We start from the raw sequence: 14,002 nt of genomic DNA, 5'->3' as shown, positions 1-14,002 counted from the left end.
CTGTCCAGAATTATAGGAGGCCATGGTCACTTCCCCCTGAAGTCCCCACCATCTTCACCCCATCTACCAACTCTAACCTGTTGGTTAATATTAAGTCACCCATTCTTGTTAGGGAAGTCATCCACTCTCTTGTCCCCCTGACTGCTCTCCCCTTCCCTATGCAGGGCCTCATGGATACTGTTAATGAAATTCTCCCCATATTTGATCTCATAACAGGTAGCAATCCGATACTTCAGGCTCTGAACCTTCTCTTCTATGAGCCCTATCAACTTACACTTTTGACAAGTGTAAAAAATGTAATTATTCATAGATAACAGATAGATACGATAACATAAAAGTGCAATTATTCATTAACAATTCATAGAGGTCAACACAATTTATTCTATTGTTTAAAAGAGTTGTTGATTATATATGTATATTGTACATGTTAATTAGGAGCCCTGTGGCGCAGAGTGGTAAGCTACAGTACTGCAGTCCAAGCTCTGCTCACGACCTGAGTTCGATCCCAACGGAAGTTGGTTTCAGGTAGCCGGCTCAAGGTTGACTCAGCCTTCCATCCTTCCGAGGTCGGTAAAATGTGTACCCAGCTTGCTGGGGGTAAAGGGAAGATTACTGGGCAAACCACCCCACAAACAAAGTCTGCCTAGGAAACATAGGGATGTGACATCACCCCATGGGTCAGGAATGACCCGGTGCTTGCACAGGGGAACTTTACCTGTTTTTACATGTTAATTATATATGTATACATGAAGAAAAATATGTATATAATATATAGGGGGCATCATTTTGTACATGCCCCCACCTTCAAAAAATATATGTCTGGCCCTGGTATATTGCTGCACACCTAGTTGCACAGAGAGAATGAACAGAAACTGCTATCTACAGGGTTTCCAGGTCCCTCTTTACCACCAGCAGGAGGTTTTTGGGGTGGAGCCTGAGGAGGGCAGGGTTTGGGGAGGTGGGGGACTTCAATGCCATAGAGTCCAATTGCCAAAGCGACCATTTTCTCCAGGTGAACTGATCTCTATCAGCTGGAGATCAGTTGTAATAACAGGAGATTTCCAGTTAGTACCTGTAAGATAAAGAAATACCTGTGCTGAAAATAGTAGGAACTAGGATAATTGGCAGCATGTAGGCTCAAATAATATAAGACTGAAGCTGTGCTAGGCACTAGGTGTTTTATTTTCAAAGTAGCAACATTTAATATACCCAAAGAGAAAAGCAATGTCAAGAAAAGGAACAAATATATAATTAAGCTAATACATTCTTAGCAATAGACCAAAAGAAAAAATTGTCCAGTTGTCCAGTAATAATGCTGAGAGCAAATCTGGCTAAGACATTTTAAGCAGTTAGTCAAATGGCAAAATTGCCCAATTCTACAATAAGAAAATAAAGTTAGTACCAAAAATTCTCAGTTTAAACACAATTTGTAACTAAAAGTAAGCTCAACATTTGGATAACTGTTAATCTCACAGTGTATAAACAGTGGTATGGGTAAAGCTAAACACGGTACAGAAGCAAACTGAACATCAAATAGCCATGAACAACAACAGTTGAGACAAAGGCTTTAACTGGGCTACTTGAAAGTGAAACGTGAAAAAGCCGCATTATTATACAGTCTCGATCCAGGCATGCAGTGCGGGAAACTGTTTTTTAGAGTAAGCCGCACAGACCCAGTAAGGTTCTTGCGGAGGCAAGAGAGCCGTCTCAGTGAGGTTCAGGTCTGGGGGTCGAAATGGTTCTCGGGGGATCGAGAATGAGAGGAGAGGACGTGCAGCTGGTCTAGACACGTTTCGGTCAAAGGCTTCGTCAGCTCTTAATATATATTCTGCGGGATGCCGGATCAGATAATAATTTATTGGCCGGATGTTACATAGCAAATAATAGATAATAGATAATAATTTATTGGCCGGATGTAGAAAAATAACCTTTAAATTTTAAGTTAGAAGCATGGACTAGTTAGATTCACCAGTCAGTTGCAAAGAGTCACTCACCAGGTTTAACGTTCCGGACAGGATTATTATTGCGGATTGCCAGACTGTTGGGGCGCTAAGCCTCTTTGCAACAGTAACTACATGTTGCAACAGGATGATTTAACTAGTGGATTGGGAAGATTACGCTCACCTGGGTAAATGCTGGAAGTTACAGCTGTCAACTCATTTAAAGGGACATGATCAGAAAAGGCTTAAATGAAACTTACAAGAAACAGGAAAGATCTATCTCATTATTTAAGCCTGAAGGTATTAGAGTTCGGAAGGCAGATATTAGACATGCTTCTTGTTGGAGTATGATTTTCCTAGCATTTTGTATTTGGTAAGGTCGAGCTTTGTATTGCCATAAGGCGAAAAAGAAAAGATCAGAGTCGGAATGGCCAAATGAATGAAAGTGTTGGACTAATGGCGCGTCCATTACTTTTGCGTGGATGCGCGCATGATGTTCACCTATCCTAAGGAGTAATGCTCTTGATGTGCAGCCAATGTACATTAATTTGCACGGGCAGATGACGGAATAAATGACCATTTCAGAGCCACAATTGGTAAATGAAAACATAAATCTGACATACATTCTAACATTCATTCCCAGACTGTGGGTTTTAACTACATCATGGTGTGATAAGTTTATTCCCTGAACAAGTTAGCTCATCGCTACAAATTATGCTGTATCTACATGTACAATATCACATTAGCTATGCTAAATTAATCCAAAATGCTATTATCCCCAGATTGCTCATTCACAATTACTAATGTTTTTGGAGACAAAGCTTCACTCAGAAGCATTCTTTGAAAAAATGTTTTAGCCACTCTTTCTTTAAAGTACTCCCAAAATTGCAGTTAAGAGCAGAATAAGGTAATTACAAAGGGTAAACTGTCCATGTTAAGAAACCTTAAATGAGTGTGTGTTATACAACTGACTGCCAGCCTGTTATTTGCAAGTCCTTCCCCTTCAATATTTCAAACTGCAGCAGTGTCAGAATGTTCACAAACATTGCAACAGATGAATGCAAGCAGTCAAGCATAGAATGTTGTTGGTCAGTAAAGCTGCCGGATGAGCAATTTATTCTTGATTTGGCAATTTGCCTTTAAATTTAAACTGCAGTGATTGAAACAAAGTAACTCAGGCTGAAAGAGAGACTGTGAAGTTGGTGAAACAAGCTGCATGTTTTTGATGGGAGAGGGGGGGAGAGGGACTGGGCATACTTGCAGCTTCAATGCCTTGCATATGTAAATTGTCCTTCAGAATAATTTGCAACATATTCAGAGGCCCCACACAGCCAGTGAAGTGGGAGTTGCTTCCTCCTGTGGTGCACCTCCCCACACCTTGGAATATGTGAGCCCGGCTGTTGGATGGGGAGGGTGGGGTATGAGTTAAATAAAATAAATAAATATTTAAAAGTCAGGTCTTTCCCACGTGATTTCCCCCCCCCCCCCGGTCTGGTTTGCTCAAGGAAAAATTTCCATTTTCCAACATGCTTGCCTACTGTTCTTTTCTCTGTCATGAGATCCAGCACAAGAAGGAATAGTTCAGTGTCAGAACCATATGTGATGGTGGGTCACAGCTCCTCGACATCAAAGGACCTTGATGATGTTTGCCTTTCACTGCCAAAGTTCATCATTGGAGTAAAAACATAATACAGAAGGGTACAAAAGGAATGGAGATATTAAAAAGTACTCTTTATAGAACAGTTACATCAAATAGTGCTGTTTGTTGATACTGCCATCTAATTAACTGTTTGGCAGGCTTTTAAAACAAACTTTAAAAACTGTGCCACCGTCTCCAATTGTTGAACGATTGTTCAATAAATAGGAAACATTAAAATAACATTAAAACTCCTCTCTGAATCTGAAAGGCTTGTGAGTGATCGTTGTTAACCTTCACCACTGCTGTTCCGTCTCTATATATCTCCTGAATTGTATTTATATAAATATTCCCTATCCCGCACTTACTCATAATCTGCCATAGGTATTCTTGGGAAAGGGTGTCAAAGGCTTTAAATACATCCAGTTTTAGGAGGCCCAGTTTTTTTCGCTGGCCATGTTGCAGGACATTTATTATATTTCTAATGGGGTGGGCTATGTTCCTATCTTTTACAAATCGATACTGGTCTTCTTTTATTATATTAGGGATAGCCTTCTTTAGTCTATTTGCCATTATTTTTGCAAAGATCTTATAGTCTTGATTAAGAAGACTTATGGGTCTATATGAGCCTACCTCTTCAGGGTCTTTCTGTGGTTTTAAAATCACTATTATTTCTGTTTGTCTCAATGAGTCTGGGGCTTTCTTACCCTTCAAGACTTCATTGAACACCGTCTGACGTTCTGGGGCTAGAATTTCTACCATTTCCTTATAAAATTCACTTGTAAACCCAACTAAGCCAGGTGATTTACCTTTTTTCAGTTCTTTAATTACATCTTTTATCTCTTGCAATGTGATATCCTCTCCCATTTTAACTTTCTCATGCTCCTTCAATGTTGTGTTAATGTCTTCTTCAAAATCTACTATGTCCCTCTTCTTATTTAGATTTTTATAGAAAGACTCGAACACCTCCATAATTTCTTTAGGGTGTTGTGTTGTTTGGCTATTTACTTTTATACTTTTTACCCTTTGTCTTTCCTTCCTATTTTTCAAGTAATTTGCCAGTAATTTGCTGAATTAACACTATTTCTTTGGAATTCATTCCTCACCATAACTTCCCTTTTCCATAGTGTTGCTGAGTCTAAAGCCTCTAGTTGTTTTTTAAGTTCTATTGTTTGATTCTGTAAACTGGGGTTATATTTGTTCGTTTGTTTACTTTGTAACCTCTCCAATTCCTGGATTTTGAATTGTCTTTTTGAGTGCCACTCTCTTTTTATATTCTTTTCTTTCTTTATACAATACCCCCTTATCACTGCCTTTGCATCATCCCATAAGATATCTCCCTTTGAAATTCCTTTGTAAGAGAACTGCTACTCTTATATCTGCAACAGAATGTCCTGGAAGGTTGAAATGTTCTCCCACTGGTTTTTGAATATTGTGGTTTCTGATGTCAGACTTATGTCCATTTAATCTTTGTCTAAGAGATTGACCTGTTTGTCCAATGTAGATTGTGGAAGGGCATTGCTGGCATGTGTAGGCATAAATCACATTAGAAGATGAGCAGGAGTATGACCCTGATATAGTATGGCTGACATCGGTGGGTCCAGAGATGATGTTCCTAGAATCTATATGAGGGCAAAGTTGGCACCTTGGTTTGTTGCAGGCCTTGGTGCCAGAGTCCATGTTCCTGTTAAGTAGTTTATCATCATGGGTGAGAAGTTGTTTTAGGTTAGCCGTCTGTCTGTAAGCAAGAAAGGGACGCCCCCCCAGTGCTTCAGCGAGGGAAGTGTCACAATCCAGCATTGGTTGTAGGTCCTTAATAATACGTTGGACTGGTTTTAGTTGAGAGCTATAAGTGACAACCAGAGGTGTTCTGTTGTCATTCTCTCTGGGCTTATCTTGTGCCTGGGTATCATTCTGGCCTTCTCAATCATCTTTCTCACCATATCAGCAGGATATTGAAGTTGCAAAAATATTTGCTGTAGGTCTTTCAAGTGTGTATCTCTGTCTGAAGGATTGGAGCAGATGCGACTATAGCGTAGGGCTTGGCTATAGACAATGGATTGTCTGATATGGTTGGGGTGGTGGCTGGACGCATGTAGATACGTTTGCCAATCTGGACTCATGGCAAAAAAGCCCTTGAAAGATTTCACCAGGCTTTCAACGACTTCCACCCCACCATCAATCTAACTATGAATTACTCCGAACAAGAAATCAACTTCCTAGACACCACAGTACGGATCCACGGGGGCACACAAGCACCACATTGTACCGGAAACCGACGGATCGGCAAACGTATCTACATGCGTCCAGCCACCACCCCAACCATATCAGACAATCCATTGTCTATAGCCAAATGGAGGATCACACTAAGATTTGTAGGGAAATTCTCTATCAGAAACGATGAAATGATGGGGAGCTTCACAAAATACACTAGAATTTTTTTGCAGATATTTCTTTCATTGTGCAAGAAATCTTTCTGGTTGAAATCCCCAAAGCATCAGTGCATTTCAGATAGATTCCCTTAGCCCAGTAGAGGTGATTTCATGTGCACAAAAAGGCTTCCACACCTGCAGCCAGGAGAAGCATGGTATTTATGCTGTGATGATCATTTGGGTCTTACTAAACTGGCTGAATGAATCTTTGGAGATGGATGGTCTTTTGCATGTGGCTAAAGCTGGATTATGGTCATAATTCTCAGAAGTCTTTGGATTTCAGTAATTTTTTGATAAACCATTTTTAAAATATGCCATGCAGTAGCTTTAATGAACATGACAAAAACCACTTCCCAAAGCATCCACAGCATGGGCTTGTTAATCTGCTGTATGGAACCGGTCCCACATAAAACGGATATGCAGGTCTTATAAGACAAAAGGGAAGCACTTTTATGTGGTATGAAAACTGATGGACATTTAAACAATACTGTCCCAAATATGCATGACTCTGGGGTGACTGCATCAATTAATAGCACACCAGAAAATTTTCTGCTGCACTGTGGCTCAAAAACAGACTGACAGAAACTACTAGGGTTGCCAGGTCCCTCATCACTACCAGTGGGAGGTTTTTGGGGTGGAGCCTAAGGAGGGCAGTGTTTGGGAGGGGAGGGACTTAAAAGCCATAGAGTCCAATTGCCAAAGCGGCCATTTTCTCAAGCTGATCTCTATCGGCTGGAGATCAGTTGTAATAGCAGGAGATAAATAAGGCTTTTGATAAGGTTCCCCATAATATTCTTGTTGACAAATTGGGGAAATGTGGTTTAGATCCTGTTACTGTTATGTGGATCTGTAATTGGTTGACTGATCACACCCAAAGAGTGCTTATTAATGGTTCCTCATCCACTTGGAGAGGAGTGACTAGTAAAGTGCCTCAGGGATCTGTACTGGGCCCTGTGTTGTTCAACATCTTTATAAATGATTTGGATAAAGGAATAAAGGGGATGCTTATTAAATTTGCAGATGATACTAAATTGGGAGGGGTAGCAAATACAGTAGAAGACAGAGCCAGGATACAGGATGATCTAGACAGGCTGGAGAATTGGGCTAAAACCAATAAAATGTATTTCAACAAAGATAAATGTAAAGTTCTGCACTTAGGTAGGAAAAATCAAAGGCATAATTATAGGATGGGGAAGACTTGTCTCAGCAGTAGTGTGTGCGAAAAGGATCTTGGGGTCTTAGTAGACCAAACACTGGACATGAGTCAGCAGTGTGATGCGGTAGCTAAAAAAGGCAAATGCGGAATATGGGAATGAGAATAGAGATCTCTCCCCCCCCCCCCAAAAAAAAAATTACAGTTGGATCTGGGAAATTCATCAATTCCTGCCTGATCTGCCTACTGGGTAGGGCTAGCTCATCTTCCAGCAACAGAAAGAAAGAAAGAAAGAAAGGTCTGACAATATGATGGGTGTGGCCAGCTGTGATTGGTAGTGCACACTGCAAACTTGGTGGTGATATGCACTGTTGGCACTACACCGATGCAAACATGATTTCCAGTTAGGAAAGATTTGCCTCCCTGACAGCATGGTATTGTAACTAGTATTGCAAAGAAAGAAAAAAAGCATTCCAACCATGATGGTGGCAAATCTGTTTGCAAATCCATCACAAAATTCTGTTTACAGTTCTGTACTATTTGAATGCAGCTTTAGGGGACAATCTTTTATTCAGTTTATTTAACAATATATTGGGATATTATAGCAAAGGCATAAGCAACACCCTGCCCTCTCCCTACACTGAGTGTAATCACAGTTACATGAATAATAATAATTTATATTCAGTAGCTTTGCACAGGGATTGCTAATGCAGGTCACTAGTAGCTAAATACACTCACCCAAAGACAGTGGGGTAAAATATCTGTAAGCTGATTTATGATGAGACTTGCTATGGCCAGTTTTTTTAGGCCTCCTTTCTTTTAGGACTAGAAGACAGAAGGGCTTTGCATTGCTCAAAGGAAGGGATGGTTGCCATCTTCTCTTCATCACCACAAACTGGAAAAGCAAAATTGAACACCCCTAACAACAGGCTGCACGTTTGAATTCTTACTAGCCAATAACCAATCCCACCCCCCAGAAACAGTCCTTGAATTGGCATGAATATTTCAGATTCCTAGGCACTAACATCAGGATTCTAAGTGCTCAAGATTATGCCAGCTCCTTAAGAGAAAAAGATGCCATTATTTCTACATTGCCATCTTTTCTCTGCCCAAATGGCTGAATGTTTTCTGTTTGAATAGCTGATTTGTTCTTCAAAACACAGAGGGACATTTGTTAAGATTATACTAGCTTTTCCTCATGGAAAGGGTTAGTGCGGAAATGTGAACATCTGCTGGAAAATGTCTTTCCAAATATATTGGAATGAGAATATGCAAATGGATGCAGAACTTTAAGAAAGAGATTACAATGCAACAATGGGAAACGTTGTGGACTAAGTCTATCAAATTTACATCGAGTAATAGTCTAAGAGAAAATTGGTACAAGCAATTTTTCCATTAGACATTAATAAAATGAATGAAACATATTATAAGCGTTGTTGGAAATGCAAAGATAAAGATGAGACTTATTTTCATTTGTGGTGGACATGCAAAAAAAACAAAGACATTTTAAATTCCGGTACATCAAGAAATGCAAAAAAAAAAAAAAAAAAAAAAAATTAAATTTCCTCTACACCCAGAAACTATGTTGCTGGGATTAGAACCAGAAAATCTAGACAAAAATCTAAGAGACATATTTAGTTATATGACGACGACGGCAAGAGTGGTCTTTGCAACTATGTGGAAACAAGAGGATATTCCAGAAATAGAAAAATGGCAACAAAAAATGTCAGAATACGCAGTGATGGAAAAATTAACTAGCATGTTGAGAGGAAAAACAATGAATGAATTCCAAAAGAATTGGAAGTGTTATTTTGAATATGCAAATTTGAAGATATAAAAGAAGACACTAGTATGAGAGAGTAGTTGTAGTGATTTTGCTAAGAATGAATAGTAAAAGCGGAAATTGTGTTAAGAAATTAAATAATATTGAAGTAACCATAGCTTTCAGCAGAAATGACAGATAGATATCATAATGTTAAATGTAAAGTGTAGAAATATTAAGATGGCAATATATTGTGATTTTAAGAACTGTTAAACAGCAACCCTGGAAGAAGCCCAATTTGTATATGAATGGGATGTATGTAGTGTTTGTTAAAATTTAATAAAATGTTAATTTTAAAAAGAGAGAATATGCTGGTGCATTGGGGAGGGGTGTCCGCTGCCTAATCATACAGGCTTGGGGCAGATCTTTTTTTAAATGCTGTAATTGCCATTATAGTGGCCCTTGGAATATGTATTCATTTTCTCTACCCTAACTCTAGTCAGACAAGGTCTGCAAGTTTCTGAAGCACTACAAAATTTGATTAACAGGAGTTAATTGAGAATACAACGGAAGAGACGATGGCAAACTCAAACTTTGAATCTCCCTTAGAAAACTAACATCTGTCTACAGCCTTAGTCACATACACACCCTAGAAAACCCCAGCTATAGTTGGTGTGGTAGGATAAGGCAGGAAAGAAAATAGCAGGAACTAGGGATGGGTTACTCTACACAGTCCAATAAAAGGTTGTAAGATCAGATGGAGCAGTCTGCAAGCATTTATTCTGAAGTGATTCTCCTTGCGGCAACTGTCCCTTTAAGATGAATAGCTTGTGTCACTATACTATACAGAAACAAGAAATGGACTCATGGGAAAGGGAGATACCAGTCTCTTTCTCCAGCCCCTGGGAGGTAATGTTATGATACTGGGAGACTTCAACTACCCTCACATTGGCTGGGTAAACATGTGCTTGAGTCATGCTGTAAAAAATGAGGTTCCTAGATATCATAAATGACTGTTCACTGGGACAATCTGTCGAAGAGCTCCCCGTTGTCACAGCTCCAGAGCACTCTTGATTGCATGGGAGAGGCAAATGCCAGGCTAACAAAACCCAGAGCTGGAATCCACTTAGCTCTCCTGGTAGGCTGCCACCACTCTTGCTTAGGGTCCCACACCAGACTGAGGCCAAGAGCACCCCAAGTCTGCCCCTTTTCCTGGTTAATCAACACACCAACCCTGCAGGGTAGTCCCCCTCAAGCATAAGGTGAGAATTATTGAAGTTAATTAGGGTACCATGTAGCCGTACTAAGGCAAACTAAATTTAGCTTGGAACCAACAAGAGGTTCAAGAAGCCAGTCAGAAATATAGTTAACAAATTTATTAAGGCTTATGCTAAATTCCAGTAATTAAATCTACATAAGCAAAGCAGTTAAAAATAATAAAACTTAACATATAACTAACTATAGAGGTAGGTTCAATAGAGCTTTTGGTATGCAAGACAGTTTTACCGGTTTACACTCTCAGTTCAAGGATGTCACCTGCATCAGCAATCAGGATATTGTCTAAGGCGGCAAAAGTCAGCATCCCTTCCTAGGGAACAAAAGGCAATGGTGATGGTCTCTGTGCCCTCCAGCACATCAAGTACCACACACTTGCTGGCTAGAACTAGATGTTCTTTATCCTTTGCAAAACCCAAGGTGGAGGAGCTCCTGCCCAACCAGGGGTTGCTAAAAATTACCGCAAGGTGTGTCAAATTATGCTTTGCAAGCTTTCTTAATTAATTTCTCCTTTGCAATGTGGTTGCAACGAATAGCGGCTGTCCACTCATTACCCCCTCATCTGCAAAGTGCCAGGTGAAAGCTGTTCCAGTGAGCTGGGTTGTTTTCTAATTAGGCCCCAGCTTTCAAGGAGCAAAAGGAGGATCTGTAAAGATTCCTCCCAGCTGTGGGCTATCAAGGAGTGTGAAGCTTCGCAGAAACTTCACAATGCCCTTAGCATACCAGGGATTCCAAAATATGAAGCCAATAGTATTCTTTTTTTAGATTTCCCATTTTTCTGCAAACCAGTGGCCCTTTTGAACAGTCTTGCCTGTTCACAGTTCCAGTCACCAGATTTAAGTATCCAAAGAATTGACCCACTTTGCTATTAGAATATAAGATTACGATCACAAGCTCAGAGCCTGCCAATGCACCTGATGCAGGAAATCTGAAGCATTTCTGTTACTTTATGCTCTATCAGTTAACTTGCAGTATGCTGACCCTGGAACTAACTTGTTAGAATGGATCTTTTACCTACTCATACAAAATGTAAACACTCAGCATGATTCACAATATTTCCACACAGTGCATTGTGGTTTCTGCTTGCTCCTGCGTCTGCCATCTCCCTTCACCTTCGTCCTTTACACTGATGCAACTACTAGGCCACTACACAGCCATCCCACCTTGTCGCCCACTCAGACTACTGACCCTTCTAAACCTGTCTTCACCTCTAGCATGGCCGCTTCCAGATGGTTTAGCAACAGCGGCATAACAATGATAAAATTCTCCATTCTCTAAAGTTCACTCCCACATTCCAGAAATTTGAGGTATAAGATTCCCTACCACAAGAATGCATTGCTCAAGCCATTTTATGTGAATCTTATTTGCATTTGTCTACCTCTTTTTGACCCCCATACTTCTGGCTCTCACTCCTTCTGAAGGAGGGGGGTTTCTCAGAAATATCTCCCAGGCTATTTATGCTTGGTTATTCGACACGCAATCCCCGCAGAACTGCCCTGGATCTTTTTTTTAGTTCTTCCTTATTTTTCCGTCCTTCAGGGATCACCACACGGCCATCCCACACCAGTTTCGTGGTTTCAGGAACCTCTTTAATCACGAATTTAAAGCTTGCGTCGATCCCAAAGTAAAGGTAATCGAGGCAATTTCTGTGAATAGTCTGCTTCAGGGTTTCTCTCCCCCTGCCCATTCTCGCTTGTCCTGCCCTCATCTAAGACCTCCCAAAGAAGCCATTGTTTCAAGTAGTGTAAGGATCTCGGGAAAGGAGCCGGCTCCCCCCCCCCCCGGTCCTCTCTGGTCAGTTTCAGCAGCATGTTAACATCTCCAGGAATGGAGGTGATCAAATGAAAGAACCTCGCTGCTGGGCTGGTGAGGCGGCGGCGGCAGCCATAGGGCTGGGAGTCTCTGGTGGGGAGCAGCAGCATTTGGGGGGTTACTTTGCTGTTGAACGATATGTCACTTAATTTATTAGTATTTTAGCGTTTTATCAATATATTGTTAAAACAGCAAAGTAAAACAAACCCCCCCCCCCAAATACTGTGCCTCCCTGCCAGAGACTTCCAGCCACATGGCCACCACCACTGCCTGTCCCCCCTCAGTGTCCATGGGGCTGACAAGAGGTGCTGGGTGACCGGTGCTGTGGTTTGCAACCTGCTGGCAGTCAGTGCCTCTTGGCAGCCAATAAAAAAGAGTAGCGTAAACAGGAAGGAGGGACTCTGACTGTCTGCATTTTCGCTGGGCTTCTTCATTGATCTAATTACACCTGGGATTTCTTTGGGGAAATAAGGTTCTATGCATAGGGCTTTTTAAATTTGAGGGGGGAAACCGTGCATCTGCAGAGGGGCAAATCCTTCAAAGCATAGGTGGCCCCAGTTAAGAGGTGTAAACTAGAAATTCTTCCTATTGCTTCTATATAGAAAGGGAGGCCAGTGGTCCACCTCAATTCCAATTCCAACCATCTTAATTATAAACATCATGGTCTATTACATTATTTAATTTAAGGAATTTATGCTGATGCTATTAATTTACATACTCTTGACTGCAAAAATTAATGCTTCTGGGATTTTGGAGATGGTTTTAGATGGTTTGGAATGGATCTGAACAGCATTGCCACAGGGGAAGCTAATGCCAAGAGCTGAAAAAGGGAGTTCAATTACTAGATCTGTAGCATCCACTAATTTACACTTTTCTTGTTTTCTCTCCCAGTTTTTAGTAGAACAGATTGTGCTGAGATTGTGTTGGCCTGAAAGACTGTCTGCATCTAGAAAATTATTTTTTTGGTTTCCAACAAGAGCACAATAAGAATAAAGGTTAATTAAGTCTACGAGACTAACAAAATGCCAAAAGAGACATGTCAAAACAAAAAAAAATATTGGGAGTGAGATCACATTAAATGATGGTTATTTTTATTCTGGAAAAGAGAGTCAATATGAAGGCTTTGATCCACTACAGTTTTTCCATGGGCAGAACCATGGAAGGTGATTTTCTTATCTCCCCACCTTCCACTGCAGCCCAAAATGAATGACCATTGTGTTGTATAAGTGCTTGGTTCTTGTGGCACCTTCTTACATGCCCAGGGTAACGCCGATTGCCACTTTGGGGTCAGGAAACAATTTTCCTCCAGGCCAGAGTGGCCAGGGATCCTGGAGGGTTTTTGTTGCCATCTTCTGGGTATGGAGTGTTGCTGGGGGTGTCGGGGGGAGGTAGTTGTGAATTTTCTGCATTGCACAGGGGGTTGGACTAGATAACCCTGGTGGTTCCTTCCAACTCTATGATTCTATGATTTTAGGGACATTTTGACCTGCAGCAGGAGGGAGAAGACAAGAAAGTTATAGGAAGGAAGGTTTATTATTACGGTATTAGCCAGAAAAGATACAAACCTTGTCAATAAAACCGATTACATTATAAAATAATCTCTTTGTACAAAATACAGATAAAAGTATATCAATTAAAATTAACTTTATTAACACTAATGACCTTTTCAAAGCAGATTTTAATTGCTGCAGAACAACACTTGGCTACCTGCAAATAACACTGAGAGTCTCCCTCCCATAAGAGGAATTTCATTTTCTCTTCCTCCAGACTGGATTCCATTGTGTTAATGAGAGGAAGAATTAGCTTCTGACAGATTCCCTTGTAATAGATATACCTAAATAGAACATGACTTATACTTTCCATTTCACCTGACCTTCCTATACTTTCCCTCCAGGATTGCTGAAGGCAAGAAAGTTGCTCCCTCCTGTGGAAATGCTGGTATTCTTTAAAATCAGCAAAATCAGCATGATTTTGTTGGGTCGCTGATGAAGA

Source organism: Euleptes europaea, chromosome 10 (genome assembly GCF_029931775.1).
Source record: "Euleptes europaea isolate rEulEur1 chromosome 10, rEulEur1.hap1, whole genome shotgun sequence".
Lineage (NCBI taxonomy): Eukaryota > Metazoa > Chordata > Lepidosauria > Squamata > Sphaerodactylidae > Euleptes > Euleptes europaea.
Note: the sequence above shows the minus strand (reverse complement) of the source record.